Below are 18,035 nucleotides of genomic sequence, written 5' to 3'. Positions count from 1 at the left end.
GTTTTCTATTCATTTTTCCTCAGTGTCACAGTCACAGTTTCAGTGTTCCCTTTGTTTCTGGCTGGGACCCTAACTGATACAGTAATTGGTATTGGGGTGTTCTTAAGAAGTAGGCTCTCAAAATAGAATTTTAGCTCTGTGTTTGAGGAGCCTTACAGGCATGTGGCAAAGTAATCGATGCTTAGTTAGTCTGTTGGAATGAATGAGAAAAAAATGCTCTTCCGATCTTTGTGCCCCTAATACCCAGAAAAAAACCAGGTAGCCAGAAATTAAGAGGAATTTCTCTTTTAGGTTTCTCAGAATGTGCAAAGATGGTCATTGAAAGAAGTATGTTCCCTTAAAAAGATTCCCTTTGGTCTCTACAATAGACACCCCTGCTTCTGATTATCTTTGCTGATAGGAAAGAAAAGAAATTTTCCCAGTCAATATTTGGGTACCAGGTACTAGAGACTTTATTGCTTTGCTCTGGTAAAGACAGCACATCTGGAATAGCAAGAATGTCATCAATATGGTGGATGAGTGTGCTATTCCATACGTAAAGACAGTCAGGATTCCTCTGGAGCCCATTATAACAGAGAGCCAGAGAGATGGTGATCTTTTCTTAGATAAGAGAGTAAAGATAAACTGTCCTCTGTCATGTGAATGCACCATTATACTTAGACTCAAAGAAGACGTTACATGGTCTCTCCTCTGACCTAGAAACTCAATTTACAGTGAAGAAAGTGCATCTGGGAGTTCATGCTATGGAATTCATTGGTCTTACCATGTGTCTCAGTACCTGAAAATAGCTGGTTTGATAGAAGAATGGAATGGTTTACTCAAAGCTCAGTTACAGAATGAGCTGATATACAATGCTTACTGAAGCTGGAGAGAATCTTACGTGATAGAGTATATGCTTTAAGTCAGCAGCCGAAATATGGTGCTGTAGCTCTTGTAGCCAAAACCCATGGGTTAAGGGACAAAGATGTGCAAATGCGGATGGCCCTTATCGTTGTTATACCTAATAGCCTACTTAAGTAGTTTTTCCTATATGTCTGCATGAACTTGGGTTCGGTGAGCCTAAGGGCTGTAGTGTCCAAGGAAGGCACTAGCATTTTTACATAGGAAGCTGTCATGGTTCTATTATATTGGAAGCTGAGAATGCCTCTTAAATATATGGCACTCCTCACACCAGTAAACCTACAGGTAGAGAAGAGGTTACCTGTACTAGCTCAGGTGATTATCAAGAGGAAATTGCGTTGCTCATTCACAATGGTTACAAGGAGAACTATGGCCAGAGCTCAGGGGATTTATTGCGGCATCTCTCAGTACTCCATTGCTCAGTCATCCTGGCCAGGGGAAAACTGCAGCAGCCCAATAAAAATGGCCACTGAGGAGTCAGATCCTTCCCGAATGAAGGTTTGGGTCAATCCTCCAGGTAAAGCAATTCAGCTGAAGGGCTGGCAGAGAGTCAGGAGAATTTGAAATGATCATTAACGCAGATCTCATGACCAGCTACGTAAGTGGGATTGAAGCAATCTTTGTTTGGTCTTGATTAACTGTTTCTTCCACCCTTTTTCTCCAACTAGCTTCTGGGAAGAGCACTGGTGGTAGCTAAGATTTTAAGTTTCAGGTGGGCGTATGAGAGAACTGATCCAGTCGTCGACAGTCAGGAAGTGTTCTGATAGTATCTGACAGATAGTACATAGTTCAGGCTTTATGGGCCGTCCAGTCTTTGTTGCGACTACTCATCTCTGCCATTGTGGAGCAAAAACAGCCATAAACAATATGTTAAAAATGTGTGTGCCTGGGCTTCCCTGGTGGCGCAGTGGTTGAGAATCTGCCTGCCAATGCAGGGGACATGGGTTCGAGCCCTGGTCTGGGAAGATCCCACATGCCGCGGGGCAACTAGCCCCGTGAGCCACAATTACTGAGCCTGCGCATCTGGAGCCTGTGCTCCGCAACAAGAGAGGCCGCGATAGTGAGAGGCCCGCGCACCGCGTTGAGGAGTGGCCCCCAGTTGCCGCAACTAGAGAAAGCCCTCGCACAGAAACGAAGAGCCAACACAGCCATAAGTAAATAAATAATTTTTTTAAAAAAAGGCAAAATTCCTTTTCAAAAAAAAAAAATGCGTGTGCCTGTGTTCCAATAAGGCTATTGACAAAAACAAACGGCCAGGCTGTTGGCTCTAGTTTGCTGACTCCAGTAGGTGATGGGGACATGAGATTTTTATTCAGACAAAAGAGTAGATGCTGCGGGTAGAAGGGATGAACTGTGCTGGGTGATCTCTGTCTGCCCGACCACAGTCTCTCTCTGCAATTTTCCCTCTCTGCAGGGTCCCTCTCTGCAATTTTCGAAACTGTGCTTTGCTCCTTCACCCTCTGGTTTTCAGTTGGGTTTGGCCAACTGGAGCCAATAGTGGGAGATCAGAGAACAGGAGGAGAGGAAGTTCAGGGTATTTATTCCCCATGCTCCTTCCCTGCTGAGCTGAGGATTGTTAAAGGCTGTGTTCTTCTATCACAGCTCTGCTTAGGTGGTCTGTCCTAAAACTCTACGTAGAGTTCTCTCTGAGTTCCAGTAATCACTCCCTCCGCTTGCCCTTCGGGCCTAGGGTGGTAAATGTCCTTGGATGCTACTAGCTTTGGAGTGCTTCAGTATCCCTTAATGGTTCCTTTTACCATGCTCACCCATTATAAGTAATCCTCTCATTATGTCATCTTCAATTCCCACTAGAATCTGCCATCCATTTCCCACCAGGACTTAGACTCAAAAAATGTCAGTGATTGTAAGACACTCTCCACTTCAGAGATGTTAAAATGTGGGGGGAAAAAGTGCATCTCAGGATCAATGAAGTATGCTAATTGTAATATACTCCTGGTGAATGAATGAATCAATGAATGATTAATATTCACAGTGCAGCTCACCTCAAAGGACAGATACAGTGGAGTGCTGTGACAGATTGCGTGTTATTCAGAATGAACTTCAAAAATCAGAATCAACATTGATTCTTCTTAAGTACTTAGATGCTCTTTCTTAGTCTTGAGGCGGGTAATCAATGGCAAGGTCATGTCCTTGCCCGGGGCTTCTAACTGTTACACCAGAGCTAAAACATTAGAATGCTCTTGAGTCATTCCATTTCTCTTGAAATGAGATGACTCCAAAGAAACAGCTAGCGACCTGGGTACAATTTGATTTTTGGTGAAGCAGGCCAACTGACTGTTGCCTGTGACTCTTCATGAACTGAGTTCAGAGCTTTCTACAAGAAGAGAATGGTCCGGGAACACATCAGAGTCCTCACAAGTTGCAGCTAACTCACATTCACTGCCCTACGTGACAACTGACATATGTTCTGGCCAAGCCTATTTTAACAGCCATGGGCCTTCTTTATGGCCTAAGACATTACTTAGTCTAGGCTGCCTGTCTAGAACTTACCAACTCTTGAGCAAAACTAGTGACCCGATCTGCATAGGCTATCTGATTACAGAAATCTAGCAATAATTGAGGCTACTCAGACTAGTACAAGAGCTATTGTGCCTTTGGAAAGGTCTGCTGTGTTTCCTTTTTCTAATTCTTAAGTTCCTCGTTGTTCCCGTAGAGAGAAAGAAACAAGTGTGTCTCCTCTGGCCGTCCTCTGGAGCAAAGCAACTCAGAGCACTGGTCCATGATAAAATAAGGAGCTTACATCAGAGTGTAAATCAATGCGCTGCTTCCTTTGCTGAGAAAGCTTTGCTATCAAAAAATATCAAACTGAATAATGCATTTATTGACATTACTATACTCCAAGAAGCACTCCTCTAGAGGGCCTTGGAAATCAGTCCCTTCACAGCATGGTCTTCTGAATTGCTGCCACTTACTGAGAAATGAGAATATTTCTTCCCATTCCAATTTTCCAAGAAAGAGGTGACTCTTCTCCAAGCCTTTGAATCCATGCTTACTCTCAGAGGGCATCAGAAACCCACTTAATAGCCTGCCCAGGAGTCAAATGGAATTCCATGAGACTCACAGACGCATCGAAAGATACTCAGAGAGAAGGATTCAGATTTGATCTGTGGTCAGACAGATGACAGCGTTTCAGTTCCATTTGAAATCAGTTTGTTAGTCCCAGGGTACTGCTACCTAAGTACAACCTCATCCTACAGGGAAACTTGTCACTTCTGATGGAGAGAGAGACGGACAAACAAAACAAAATTCCAAGCTCTGTGCACAGAAATTAAATTTCCCCCGAGCTTGGACACAGCCATAGAACAAACAGGAAAACAAAGCCTTAGGCATCTTCAGAGCATCTTCAGAAATGACATGATAACAATAGAAATGTATTCCATTGTGTGCATGCGCGCACGTGTCGATGTATGTATACCACATCTTCTTTATCTGTTCATCGGTCAGCGGACATTTAGGTTGCTTCCATGTCTTGGCTGTTGTAAATAGGGTTGCTGTGAACATTGGGATGCATGTATCTTTTCGAATTAGAGTTTTCTCTGGATATATGCCCAGGAGTGGGATTGCTGGATCATAGGGCAACTCTATTTTTAGTTTTCTAAGGAACCTCCATACTGTTTTCCATAGGGACTGCACCAGTTTACATTCCCACCAGCAGTGTAGGAGGGTTCCCTTTCTCCACACCATCTCCAACATTTGTTATTTGTAGACTTTTTAATGATGGCTGTTCTGACTGGTGTGAGGTGGTACCTCATTATAGTTTTGGTTTGCATTTCTCTAACCGTTAGTGATGTTGAGCATCTTTTCATGTGCCTATTGACCATCTGTATGTCTTCTTTGGAGAAATGCCTATTTAGATCTCTTGCCCATATTTTGATTGGGTTGTTTGTTTTTTTTGATATTCAGTTGTATGAGCTATTTGTATATTTTGAAAGTTAAGCCCTTGTTGGTTGCATCATTTGCAAATATTCTCTCCCAGTCCTTGGGTTGTCTTTTCATTTTGTTTGTGGTTTCCTTTGCTGTGGAATGGAATGGAATACTACTCAGCCATAAAAAAGAATGAAACATTGCCATTTACAGCAACATGGATGGACCTAGAGATTATCATACTAAGTGTACTAAGAAAGAGAAAGACAAATACCATATGATATCACTTATATGTGGAACCTAAAATATGATACAATTGAACTTATTTACAAAATAGACTCACAGACATAGAAAATAAATTTATGATTACCAAAGGGGAGACGGGGTGGGGGAGGGATAAATTAGGAATTTGGGGTTAGCAGATATGAACTATTATATATAAGTAGATAAACAACAAGGTCCTACTGTATAGCACAGGGAACTATATTCAATAACCGGTAATAAACTATAATGGAAAAGAATATGAAGAAGAATGTGTGTGTGTGTGTGTGTGTGTGTGTGTGTGTGTGTGTGTGTGTATCTGATCACTTTGTTGTACACTAGAAGCTAATACAACATTGTAAATCAAATATACTTCAATAAAAAAATTTTTTAAATACGAGAAATCCATCTTCACGCTGCACATTCACCAGTAAAATTGATTCTGATTAACAAAGATAGTTGCCTTGCATCATTTCTGTGTCTTTCTCCTAAGGAGAAACAAGTGCTATATTTTAGATGAGATAAGCATGCTTCTAACTTTGTAATGCAAACTCTAAACATTGACCATAGGCAGAGAAGCAGTGGCTTTGGTAAGTGTTTATGTCAGTGGTTATACCGGCATCCTCCACACCTCATCCCCAATAGTGATTTACACTTTTGGCTGCACATGAGAATCCCCTTGTAAAGTCTCTCCAGCTCCTGTCTGCACCCAGGGAACTTGCATCGTAATCTCTGGGGATGGCACCAAGGCATCAGTCTTTTTTAAAACTCCCCAAGTAATTCCATTGTGCATCCGAGGTTAAGAAAGACTGACACAAATGGTGTTGAGAGAACTGGTAGGCTAAGTATGATGTTTGCTGACAAAGACACACCCCTTAGGGCACTAAGGTAAGGGGAACCTTCCAGTATCTCTTCTGTGACTCCAGGTTCCAAATTTAATATTGTTAAAAAGCAAGTAAAGCAGGAAGGAGAGGAAATAGTCATGATTTCTTGTGAAGATTAAATGAGATAATGTGTATGCAGTGTTTGGATTCTCGATGGGCCAAAATAGTCCGTTCATCCCTGCTATTCATTTCTGATTAAATTAGTGAAGGATTATAGAATTTATTGATAGAAAGATAGCTGCAGGGAATTTCCAGGCGGTCCAGTGGTTAGGACTCCGTGCTTTCACTGCCGAGGGTGCAAATTCAATCTCTGGTCGGGGAACTGAGATCCCACAAGCCACATGGCGCGGCCAAAAAAAAAAGGAAAGAAAGAAAGACAGCTGCAGACCACAGGAACAGATGCAGCAAATTTGAAGGGATTTTCCCTTGCGCTCTGGGTCTCTACAAGGCACACTGTCCATGACTCCTGCTAGAGTTGAGAAAAAAGCCCAATTTTTGTTATTCTTACACGCCTTCCTACTCAAGCCTCTGTCACCATTCCAGAATTATATTCACAATCAGTGCACTTTAGTTGAAGGCAGCAGTTCACAGTGTGGTCTGCAGACCCTTGGGCATCCTAAAATCTTTTCGAGGGGTCGGCGAGAATATTTTCCTTATTTACTTTTTCCCGCTGCGTTGACATTTGCTTCGATGGTCCAGAAGCAATCGTGAATAAAACTGCAAGCACTTCAGATTCTTCGCCTAAATATACACACAGTAAGAAAATAAAACTCCACTTTTATTTTTAAAAGTCCTGACGAAGCAGTAAAAATTATTAATGTCTTTAAATCTTGACCTTTAAGTACATGTGATTTTTAAGATTTTTTATGCGTGCCCAAGTTAGAGGCTTGTCTCAAGGAAAAGCACTAGTGCATTGGAGTTGCATATTGAACCGGCTGCATTTTGCAACTATTTTTATTTTAAAGAATGAATGACAGATAAACTATAGTTATTCAGGCTTGAGGACTGGGCACACATTTTCTCAAAAATGAACAAAGTGAGCCTGTCACTTCAAGGAACAGTATGTGCTGCCAATGATAAAATTTCAGTTTTGAAGCAAAACAGCTTCCCAATACTTAAGAGACATTTCTGGTAGGGGGATCGGTGATGACATTAATCAAGGTGAATTTTTGATACTGTATAACAAAGTTTATCGGCCTTTGGAAGATCTGCCTGACTCAGTGCACCAATATGTTCTAAATGACCAATGCATCAGTTATCGAATACAAAATCGTGCATGAGTAACAGATCCATTCAAAGTGCAAGGTAGACCAATGGATTTGAACGCAACACAGTATCCGAAGTTTTCCATGGTGACATTAATCTTTAAGGATCTACCACTTGCTGAGTTCTGGCGAAATGTAAGAGAAAACCATCCATAGTTATCTAAATAAGGCTATTAAACTATTTCTCTTTTCCAAATGTATGATTGTGTGAAATCAGATTTTCTTCGTATACTTGAATCAAAACAACATTGATATTGCAACAGACTGAATGGAAAAGCATATATGCAAATCTAGAAGTCTGCTTTTCTGGCGCACTTTGAAGAGACTTGCAATCATGCAAAGTGATGCCACACATCTCGCTTTTTTAAAAAGTTTGAGAGTAGTTTTTCTAAAAATGCTATCTACATTAACATGAGTTTATTTTTTTCCTAAATAAATTGGAATATAAATTATTTAAAACTTTTTGAGTCTTAATTGAGGTACAACTGACATATTAGTTTCAGGTGTAAAACATAATGGTTCAATATTTGTATATATTGTGAAGTGATCACCATATGTGTAGTTAACATCTGTCACCATACGTATTTACCAAAATTTTTTTTCTTGCAATGAGGACTTTTAAGATCCACTCTCTTAGCAACTTTCAAATGTGAAATACAATATTATTAACAATAGTCACCTTGCTGTTATTACATTTCCATGACTTACTCACTTTACAGCTGGAAGTTTGTGCCTTTTGACCCCCTTTACGCATTTTACCAACTACCTCCATCTCTCTGGTGACCACCAGTCTGTTCTTGAGCTTGGGGTTTGTTTGTTTTTTAGACTTCGAGTATAAGAGGTATCATATAATATTTGTCTTTCTCGGGCTTTCTTACTTCCCTTAGTATGATAATCTCTAGGTCCATCCATGTTGCTGCAGATGGCATTATTTTATTCTTTTTTATGGTTGAATAATATTCCATTGTATTATATATACCACAGCTTCTTTATTCATCCATCAGTGGACACTTAGGTTGTTTCCATAGCTTGGCTATTGTAAATAATGCAGCAATGAACATGGGGGTGAATATATATTTTTTTGAATTAGTGTTTTCATTTTCTTCAGATAAATAACCAGAACGGGAATTGCTGGATCATATGGTGGTTCTATTTTTAAGTTTTTGAGGAACCTTTATACTGTTTTTCATAGTGACTGCACCAATTTACATTCCCACCAATAGTGCACAGAGTTCCCTTTTCTCCACATCCTCACTAACACTTGTTATCTGTCTCGTCTTTTTGATAATAGCCATTCTAACAGGTGTGAGGTGATATTTCTGTGCTTTTGATTTGCGTTTCCCTGATGATTAGTAATGTTGAGCATCTTTTCATGCACCGTTGGCCGTCTGTATGTCTTCCTTGGAAAAATGTCTATTCAGATCTTCTCTCTGTTTTTAATTGGATTGCTTGTTGTTTTGCTATTGAGTTGTATGATTTAATATATTTTAGATATTAACCCTTTATCAGATATATGATTTGCAAATATATTCTCCCATTTGATAGGTTGCCTTTTCATTTTGTTGATGATATCCTTTGCTGTGCAGAAGCTTTTTAGTTTGACTCTTTTTGCTTTTGTTGATTTCACTTTTGAAGTCAGATCCAAAAAAATCATTGCCAAGATGATGTCAAGAAGCTTACTGCCTATGTTTTCTTCTAGGAGTTTCATGGTTTCAGGTCTCACATTCAAGTCTTTAATCCATTTTGAGTTGATTTTTGTGTACAGTGTAAGATAGTGATCTAGTTTCATACTTTTGCATATGGCTGTTCGGTTTTCCCAACACCATTTATTGAAGAGACTGTCCTTTCCCCATTGTATATTTGTGGCTCCTTTATAGTAAATTAATTGACCATACATGCATCGATTTATTTCTGGACTCCCTTTTCTGTTCCATTGGTCTGTGTGTCTGTTTTTAGGCCAATACCGTACTGTTTCAATTACTATAGCTTTGTAATGTAGTTTGAAATCAGGGAGTGGAGTGTGATGCCTCCAGCTTTGTTCCTTTTTCTCAAGATTGCTCTAGCTATTCAGGGTCTTTTGTAGTTCCATATGAATTTCAGAATTGTTTATTCTGTTTCTGTGAAAAATTACATTGAAATTTTGATAGAGATTGCATTGAATCTATATATTTCATTGGGTAATATGGAAATTTTAACAATATTCTTACAGTCGATGGGCATGGAATATCTTTTTGTTTACTTGTGCCTTCAGTTTCTTTTATCAATATCTTATAGTTTTCAGTGTACAGGTCTTTCACCTCCTTGGATAAATTTATTCCTAGGATCTTTTTGTTTCCTTCTAGTGTATTCTTCATTTCAGTTATTGTGTTGTTCATCACTGATTGTTTGTTCTTTAGTTCTTCTAGGTCCTTGTTAAGTATTTCTTGTATCTTCTCGATCCGTGCCTCCATTCTCTTTCCAAAATCTTGGATCATCTTCACTATCATTACTCTGAATTCTTTTTCAGGTAGATTGCCTATTTCCTCTTCATTTATTTGGTCTTGGGGGATTTTACCTTGCGCCTTCATCTGCTTGCTGTACAGTAGAAACTAACACAACATTGTAAAGCAACTATACTCCAATAAAAATTAATTTTAAACAAGTAAAAAAAAAAAGGTGCCGTGCTCAATAAATATGACACATGAATGAAAAAAAAATTTATTCCTAGGTATTTTATTCTTTTTGGTGCAATTGTGAATGGGATTGATTTCTTCTCAGTTTTAATTTCTAGCACAGTAAATATTGGTAGATGTAACTAACATAAATGAAAGTGCTTTGGAGTCCTCCAAAGGTTTGAGAGCTACTGGTTTAAGGAAATGTTTACACACATAGGCTAGCCTCATTTTCGTTATTGCACAGTTAAATTACTAATTCATCAGTTTGATCTTGTGGAGGTTTGGTTTTAGGCTTTGTTGAGCAGATCTATTTCAGTTTACCTTAGACCAGAGGCTTAGTCTTTACTTCTGGGTTTTCAGTGGAAGCCCAACTTGTTCAAAGAGCACCTTTACCTTGCTTGATTCAGTCTCCGGCACTGACCAGCTACTGAGATGTCTGTTCAGCTGTTCTTTCAGCTGTTGTTTTGCCCCTGGACTCCTTGGAGCTTTGCTCTGCACATGCACACTTCAGGGGTCAGTTATTATAGGCATATGTGGAGCCTCCCTCCCTGTGGCTTTCTCCTCTCTCATGTCTCCTCCTCAATTTCTAGCCTCTCTAGCCACTCTACCTCTGTCTTGTGAATCCTTAGCTCAGTAAGACTGCATCCTTCTGCTTGAGCTCCATATCCAATTCACCAAGCAAATGGAGGAGGCTTCTGAGGAAAAGCCCACTAAATGTGGATCTCATCCAGTGTGCTTCCATTCTTTGAGGGTCGTATCTTCTGTAGTCTTTGCCTGCTTTTGGTTGAATTCCAGTGAACTCAGGCGACTTCTTTTGTTGTTGTTGTTTTTCCAGATTTATAATTATCAGCAGGAGAGTTCGTATGGTATGAGCTACACTGCTGTTAAATGAAATGGAATTACTGTCTTTTCTCATATTTGAACCAAGATCAGCAAGGCCATGTCCTCATCTGTGGGGAGAGAGCAGTCAATACCATGTCCTTGAAAAATATGTCCTCCTCCAGCTGTGCCGTGTTCTAGAAACTCTATTTTCCCACAATCCACATACTGACTCTAATTTTAGATTGTCTTATCTATGTGCTTCTGATGTTGGGCCAACATCATTTTCTCACAGACTACCCCTTCATCCTTGGTGGATGGTCATGTCTAACATCCTTTGCTTGTACTTGCGTTTTGTTATTGATTCACATCATTATATATGTCTTTTTAAAACATGCTTTCTGGTTTTTGACCATTTTACATCATTGTGGACTTAGAGTTCCAGTTGACATTGATCGTTGTCATATATTTGGTATTCATACTGTAAGCAGTTGGCCTTTATTAGCTCTTTCTTCAGACTTATTTATTCCTTCATTTTTTACTTTTTTGTTGAAGTATAATTTACCTACAGTGAAATGTACCTATTTAAAGTGTACAGTTGGATGTGTTTTGAAAAATGTATACAGCCGTGCAACCCACATCCCTATCAAGATAGAACAATTCTAACACCCCATGATGTTTCTCTTATGCTTCATTGCAATCAGTTTCTCCCCTGGTAGATGAAACCACCGTTGTGCTGATTTCTGTCACTACAGACTACTTTTGTCTGTTTGCAAATTTCATATAAAGGGAATTATACAATATGTACTCATTTGGGTCAAGCTTCTTTCACTCAAGATGATTTTGAATTTCATCTCTATGTTGCACATATCAGTAGTTTGTTCATTTTTATGGCTGAGCAGTGTTCCATCTAGCCAGTTTATATATTCTCTTGGGCCGTTTCCAGTGGGGATTATGATGAATAAAGCTTCAAGCCTTTTTGAAGCTTTATTTTCTGTTCTCTTAAGTAAATACCAAGGAGTGGAATTGTTGGGTCTTAGGGAAGTATGTTTAACTTTATAAGAAATTACTGGTTTTTCCAAAGGTATTTTATTGTGGTTTTCAGTTTTTATTTCCCTGATGACTAAAGATGTTGAACATCTTTTCATGAGCTTTCGGGCATTCATATGTCTTCTTTTTGAACTGTCTGATTAAATCTTTTGCTAATTTTTTTTTTTTTTTTTTTTTTTTGGTGTACGCGGGCCTCTCACTGTTGTGGCCTCTCCCATTGCGGAGCACAGGCTCCGGACGTGCAGGCTCAGCGGCCATGGCTCACCCCCCCAGCCACTCCACGGCATGTGGGATCTTCCCGGACCGGGGCACGAACCCGTGTCCCCTGCATTGGCAGGCGGACTCTCAACCACTGCCCCACCAGGGAAGCCCTCTTTTGCTAACTTTTTAACTTGTATTTTATTATTCACTTGCAGGGGCTCCTTATCTTCACTTTAAAAAAATATTACCTCAGTTACCTCTGAAAGTATTCTGACCTTCTGAAAACAACAAGATGTCTCAGGCTCCCTTTTGAGTTTTCCTGCCCCACACATGGAACCAATTACAGTTGACCCTTGACCAACACAGATTTGAACTGTGTGGGTCCGCTTATATGTGGATTTTTTTTCAATAGTAAATACTACAGAACTACATGATCTGAGGTTGGTTGAATCCATGGACGCAGAACCACAGACACAGAGGGCCCACTTTAAAGTTATATGCAGATTTTCAACTGTGGAGGGGGGCCCAGCACCCCTTACTCCCACATTGTTCAAGAGTCAGCTGTACTCTCTAGGGAATCCTGTCACCTTCTTGTGGAACTCATGATGATAATCTGTGTAACCTCTCTTAGACCCTGAAACAAGAAGAGCCAGGCCCAGCCCTCACCATAGAGCCAGTTCTGACCAGGGTGGGGGGCTGGACCTAGATCTTCCTGCCTTGAAGTCTAGGACAGGATACTTAGAAATCACCAAGGGAGTCAGTTCTGGCCCCAAAACATTGTACCCTAGCATGGGAACCTCAAAGCCTGTCAGGTTCATCCATGCTGATTTCTATAATCCTCCAGTTATAAGCATGAGACGTCTTGCCGGTCCTCTCACTAGTCTTCTGTTGTCTTGTCATTCTCATACTGCTCTGAGTAGGTCCCAGCTGAACTCTCTCCCGGGCCTTTCTGTGATTGATGCCTTCTGTGCCACTGCCACACACACCACTTTTCAAAGAGGATATTGTTCTTTCTTTCTTTTTTTTTACATCTTTATTGGGGTATAATTGCTTTACAATGGTGTGTTAGTTTCTGCTTTATAACAAAGTGAATCAGTTATACATATACATATGTTCCCATATCTCCTCCCTCTTACGTCTCCCTCCCTCCCACACTCCCTATCCCACCCCTCTAGGTGGTCACAAGAACTGAGCTGATCTCCCTGTGCTAGGCGGCTGCTTCCCACTAGCTATCTATTTTACGTTTGGTAGTGTATATATGTCCATGCCACTCTCTCACTTTGTCACAGCTTACCCTTCACCCCCCCACACGTATCCTCAAGTCCATGCCCTAGTAGGTCTGTGTCTTTATTCCCGTCCTACCCCTAGGCTCTTCATGACATTTTTTTTAAACATCTAAACAAGCTAATCTCCCTGTGCTATGCGGCTGCTTCCCACTAGCTATCTACCTTACGTTTGGTAGTGTATATATGTCCATGCCTCTCTCTCACTTTGTCACAGCTTACCCTTCCCCCTCCCCATATCCTCAAGTCCATTCTCTAGTAGGTCTGTGTCTTTATTCCTGTCTTACCCCTAGGTTCTTCATGACATTTTTTTTCTTAGATTCCATATATGTGTTAGCATATGGTATTTGTCTTTCTCTTTCTGACTTACTTCACTCTGTATGACAGACTCTAGGTCCATCCACCTCACTACAAATAACTCAATTTCGTTTCTTTTTATGGCTGAGTAATATTCCATTGTGTATATGTGCCACATCTTCTTTATCCATTCATCTGTTGATGGACACTTAGGTTGCTTCCATCTCCGGGCTATTGTAAATAGAGCTGCAATGAACATTGTGGTACATGACTCTTTTTGAATTATGGTTTTCTCAGGGTATATGCCCAGTAGTGGGATTGCTGGGTCATTCTATTTGTAGTTTTTTAAGGAACCTCCATACTGTTCTCCATAGTGGCTGTACCAATTCACATTCTCAACAGCAGTGCAAGAGGGTTCCCTTTTCTCCACACCCTCTCCAGCATTTATTGTTTCTAGATTTTTTGATGATGGCCATTCTGACTGGTGTGAGATGATGTCTCATTGTAGTTTTGATTTGCATTTCTCTAATGATTAATGATGTTGAGCGTCCTTTCATGTGTTTGTTGGCAATCTGTTTATCTTCTTTGGAGAAATGTCTATTTAAGTCTTCTGCCCATGTTTGGATTGGGTTCTTTGTTTTTTTGATATTGAGCTGCATGAGCTGCTTGTAGATTTTGGAGATTAATCTTTTGTCAGTTGCTTCATTTGCAAATATTTTCTCCCATTCTGAGGGTTGTCTTTTGGTCTTGTTTATGGTTTCCTTTGTTCTTTCTTTCATACTCCAATATTTCTTGGTTGAAGGGTACTGCCGATATCTTCCCAGTTCTCCACCGCCCTTTCCAATTATTGTTCATTTTTAACCTAACCTAAGCAAAAGACTTTGTCTGAGATTCCTGCCCCCAGCATATGACTTTCCATCAACCTCCCGTTACAGCCTCCAAACTACATTCTGTTCTCTCCTCCACACTTATATAAGCCTTTGGAACTTGAATCTCATTTATCTTCTCTGCCTTAACTCTTGCCAAGAGATCTTATCATCCATGTGGACAACCCATCCAAGTCTCTTAACATCCCAATTCCAAGGATGTTTTCCTCCATTCTTTGGCTGTCACCACCTATTTTCTAAATGCCTCCTATCTTTATACCCATTACACTCAATGTTCCACCACCTGGGGATCACTAGCCCTTCCCTGTATTCTTTCAATATGTTAGTCCCATTACTGTCCTTATTTCTTTTTAGACTGATCCTGGACCTCGTTGGGTCATCACATTTTCTCAGTCCTACAGTCAACTCCCTCAACCTTGTCCTGCCACCTTCAGCACAACCTTCCATCCCTAGATCAGTTCTCCAACATGCCTTCTCTCTTCCTCCACCTGGATGATTAGCATTGCTGAAGAAAAATGGTCATTTGTGCTGATTGGTTTCATGATGGCTTGTGTGATATTTCTCCAAGAGGTACTTGAATATCTCCATTGACTATAGAATTTCAAGGAAGAAAAGTCCAACAAATCTAGTGTTTGAAGACTACAGGTTTTTTTTTTATTTGCCGCACTGCACAGCAGCATGCGGGATATTAGTTCACTGACCAGGGATCACCCCTGCACCCCCTGCATTGGAAGTGTGGAGTCTTAACCACTGGACTGCCAGCGAAGTCCCTGGAAACTACACTTTTTATTTTGCTGTATCACTCAAGATCTAATTTCAGAAAATAGAATCTACTACGGCTAGAGTTAAACAGAAAGGATTTCCTCCTTATCTAGAGGTGAAAGACTGAAGAAATATACTTTATGCTGAACTCGGAGAACACCTCCCTAAACCAGTTGGGACTGCCAAGGGAGCGGCCAAGAAGCTATAAGATCAGGAATTTGCCTACCAAATTGGGAAGCTACCATTTGATTTGCTTGTTGTAGAACTACTCCATTACTGCTACCATCAAGAAGCCATGGTCCCAAGCGGAGGGGAGAGGGTAAGCTGGGAGGAAGTGAAAGTAGCATTGACATATATACACTACCAAATGTAAAATAGCTAGCTAGTGGGAAGCAGCCGCATAGCACAGGGAGATCAGCTCGGTGCTTTGTGACCACCTAGACGGGTGGGATAGGGAGGGTGGGAGGAAGACACAAGAGGTAGGAGATATGGGGATACATGTATACGTATAGCTGATTCATTTTGTTATACAGAAGAAACTAACACAACATTATAAAGCACAACCTCCAATAATGTGCATGCTCTGCATTTATCTTCTCTTTCCACGCATTGATTTAGTTTCACAGCCAAGTCACACTTGAGTGCCTCTGACTGATGGAATCTTTTTTTGTTTCTTTTAAAATTTTTTATTGAAGTATAGTTGATTCACAGTGTTGTGTTAATTTCTGCTATACAGCAAAGTGATTCAGTTATACATATATAGAGACATTCTTTTTCATATTCTTTTCCATTATGGTTTATCACAGTATATTGAATATAGTTCTCTGTACTATACAATAGGGCCTTGTTGTTTATCCATCCTGTATATAATAGCTTTCGTCTGCTAACCCCAAACTCCCAATCCATCCCTCCCCCAACCTCCCCTTGACTGATGGACTCTTAATCACTTCTCAGACTGTAGCTGCAAAGGACTCTGGGGAATATAATAGTTTGTATGTCTTTCATCATCTACATGCTAAAAAGGGTTGAATACATATTAAGCAAACCTATATACATTATCGACCATACTGCCCCTGTCCTAAAGATCACTGAATGAGTCTCTAATATAAAAGATTTTAGATGCTGTAGAAGGTAGTCTTCAAACTGCCCCCCCCCACCACAGTGATCCTCACCTCTTGGTATCCATACCCTTGTATACTCCCCTCCCTCACTGAATAGGGCTGACCTATGTGATGAGTAGGATTCTATGGAAGTAACCGCCTTCTTTTGAGGCTAGGTCATAAAAGATATTGTCATTTCTACTTTGTTCTCTCTTGGATCACTTCCATTGGAAGAAGCCAGCCACCTTGTTATGAGAACACTCATGCAACTCTGTGAAGAGGCCCACTTGGGGAATAACAGAGATCTCCTCCAACAACCACTGCCAACTTGCCAGTCATGTGAGTGAGCTGCCATGGAAGTGGATCCTCCAGCCCCAATCAAACCTTCAGATGACTATAGCCCTGGACAACATCTGACTGCAACCCCATGAGAGACTACAAGCCAGGATTATTTAGCTAAGCTGCTCCCAAATCCATGACCCAGAGATATTGTGAGAGATAATAAATGTTTATTGTTATGTTGTTACTAAGCTTTGGGGTAATTTTTAATGCATAAGTAGATGCATAATATAGTTACCAGCATGTTGGACATTAATCTTTCCTTCAATGTGCTTTGGATGATCTCATTGCCTTTTTTTATTCCCCACCCCATTCATCTAAGTTCAAGCCCAAGAGCTGACGGCTTGTAGAGGTGAAATCTGCAGTTCTCTGGGAATGGCCTGGACTCTTCCACCTTCTGGCTTAGCCTTCACTAAGCCTTCTGATAATGGTCAAGCAGTTCCTCTTAGACCAACCTCCCACAGACAACTGTATGTGGACAAAATATAAAAGAAAACAACTACCTGAAGGTACTGAAGAGCGACCAAAAAACAGGCAGATACCAGAGGGCGGTCATCACTTGGAAGGGGGTACGTACGCTAGGTGAATCATCAGGGTTTGCTGGGTTTTGTGTAAGGGCAGGTTGCTATATGCACCATGCTGGGGTTGGGGAGGAGGCTTAAATGAAGATAGTCTTAGTGGTTTGAAGAACCAGAGGAAAGGGTAGGAGCAACCATAGCAACTGAAAAGTCAGAGGGGAAATCCCAGAAAGGAGATAACCAGAAATGGGCAGCAGAGAAGGGGAGCTCCAGATTCTGTATATAAACTACCTAAATTTCTCACTGGTCACTATACCACTCAGGTGCAGGCCGGGAGTAAGGGGCAGGTTCCAAGTAGCCCAGGGAAGTTTAAAAGAACTGAACTGAGATTCCAGCTGCTGTCTACCAAAACAGAGCTTGAGTTCCGCCAATTTAATTGCCTGCTGCTTCATTACACACACATACACACACGCATGCACATGTAAAAGTGCTGCGGGACCAAGCAGAACTGAGGATTGTTTGTTCTTATGGGGTCCAAAAGACACATAGAAAAGTCCTGTAAGATTTGCAGTGAAAAACCAGTCCTCTAGAAGAGAGCCTATTAATCTTTGAAATGGCCCCAAATTTTGGTGTAGGTTATGTATGTATGCATGCATGTATATATATGTATTTTTTATTGAATAAATTTGACACGTAACATTTTGTGGATTTAAGATGTATAATGTGCTACTATGATATATTTATATATTGCAACATGATTGCGATTGTAGCAGTATTTATGACTTTACATAATTTTAGTATATATTTTTGTCTATATTCATTATACTGTGAATTAGATGTCTGTGGCTTATTTACTACTCACTGCAAGTTTGTACCTTAAACAACATCAGTCTTATCCCCTACCCGCTGGTAACCACCATTTCACTCTGT

At 40.5% G+C, this 18,035-nt stretch overlaps 1 protein-coding gene across 1 annotated transcript in view; it reads left to right on the top strand.

Moving 5' to 3' along the window:
- Positions 1–17,751, top strand: part of SYTL5 (synaptotagmin like 5) — a 131,757-nt gene extending 114,006 nt beyond the window's left edge. Inside the window, exon 18 of the mRNA XM_060137060.1 lies at positions 16,483–17,751. The gene's annotated coding sequence lies outside the window, so the exon portion shown is untranslated. The remainder of the gene's footprint in view (positions 1–16,482) is intronic.
- Positions 17,752–18,035: the final 284 nt, after the last annotated feature.

Source organism: Lagenorhynchus albirostris, chromosome X (assembly GCF_949774975.1).
Source record: "Lagenorhynchus albirostris chromosome X, mLagAlb1.1, whole genome shotgun sequence".
Taxonomy (NCBI): Eukaryota; Metazoa; Chordata; class Mammalia; order Artiodactyla; family Delphinidae; genus Lagenorhynchus; species Lagenorhynchus albirostris.
This window is presented reverse-complemented; position numbering and strand designations above follow the sequence as displayed.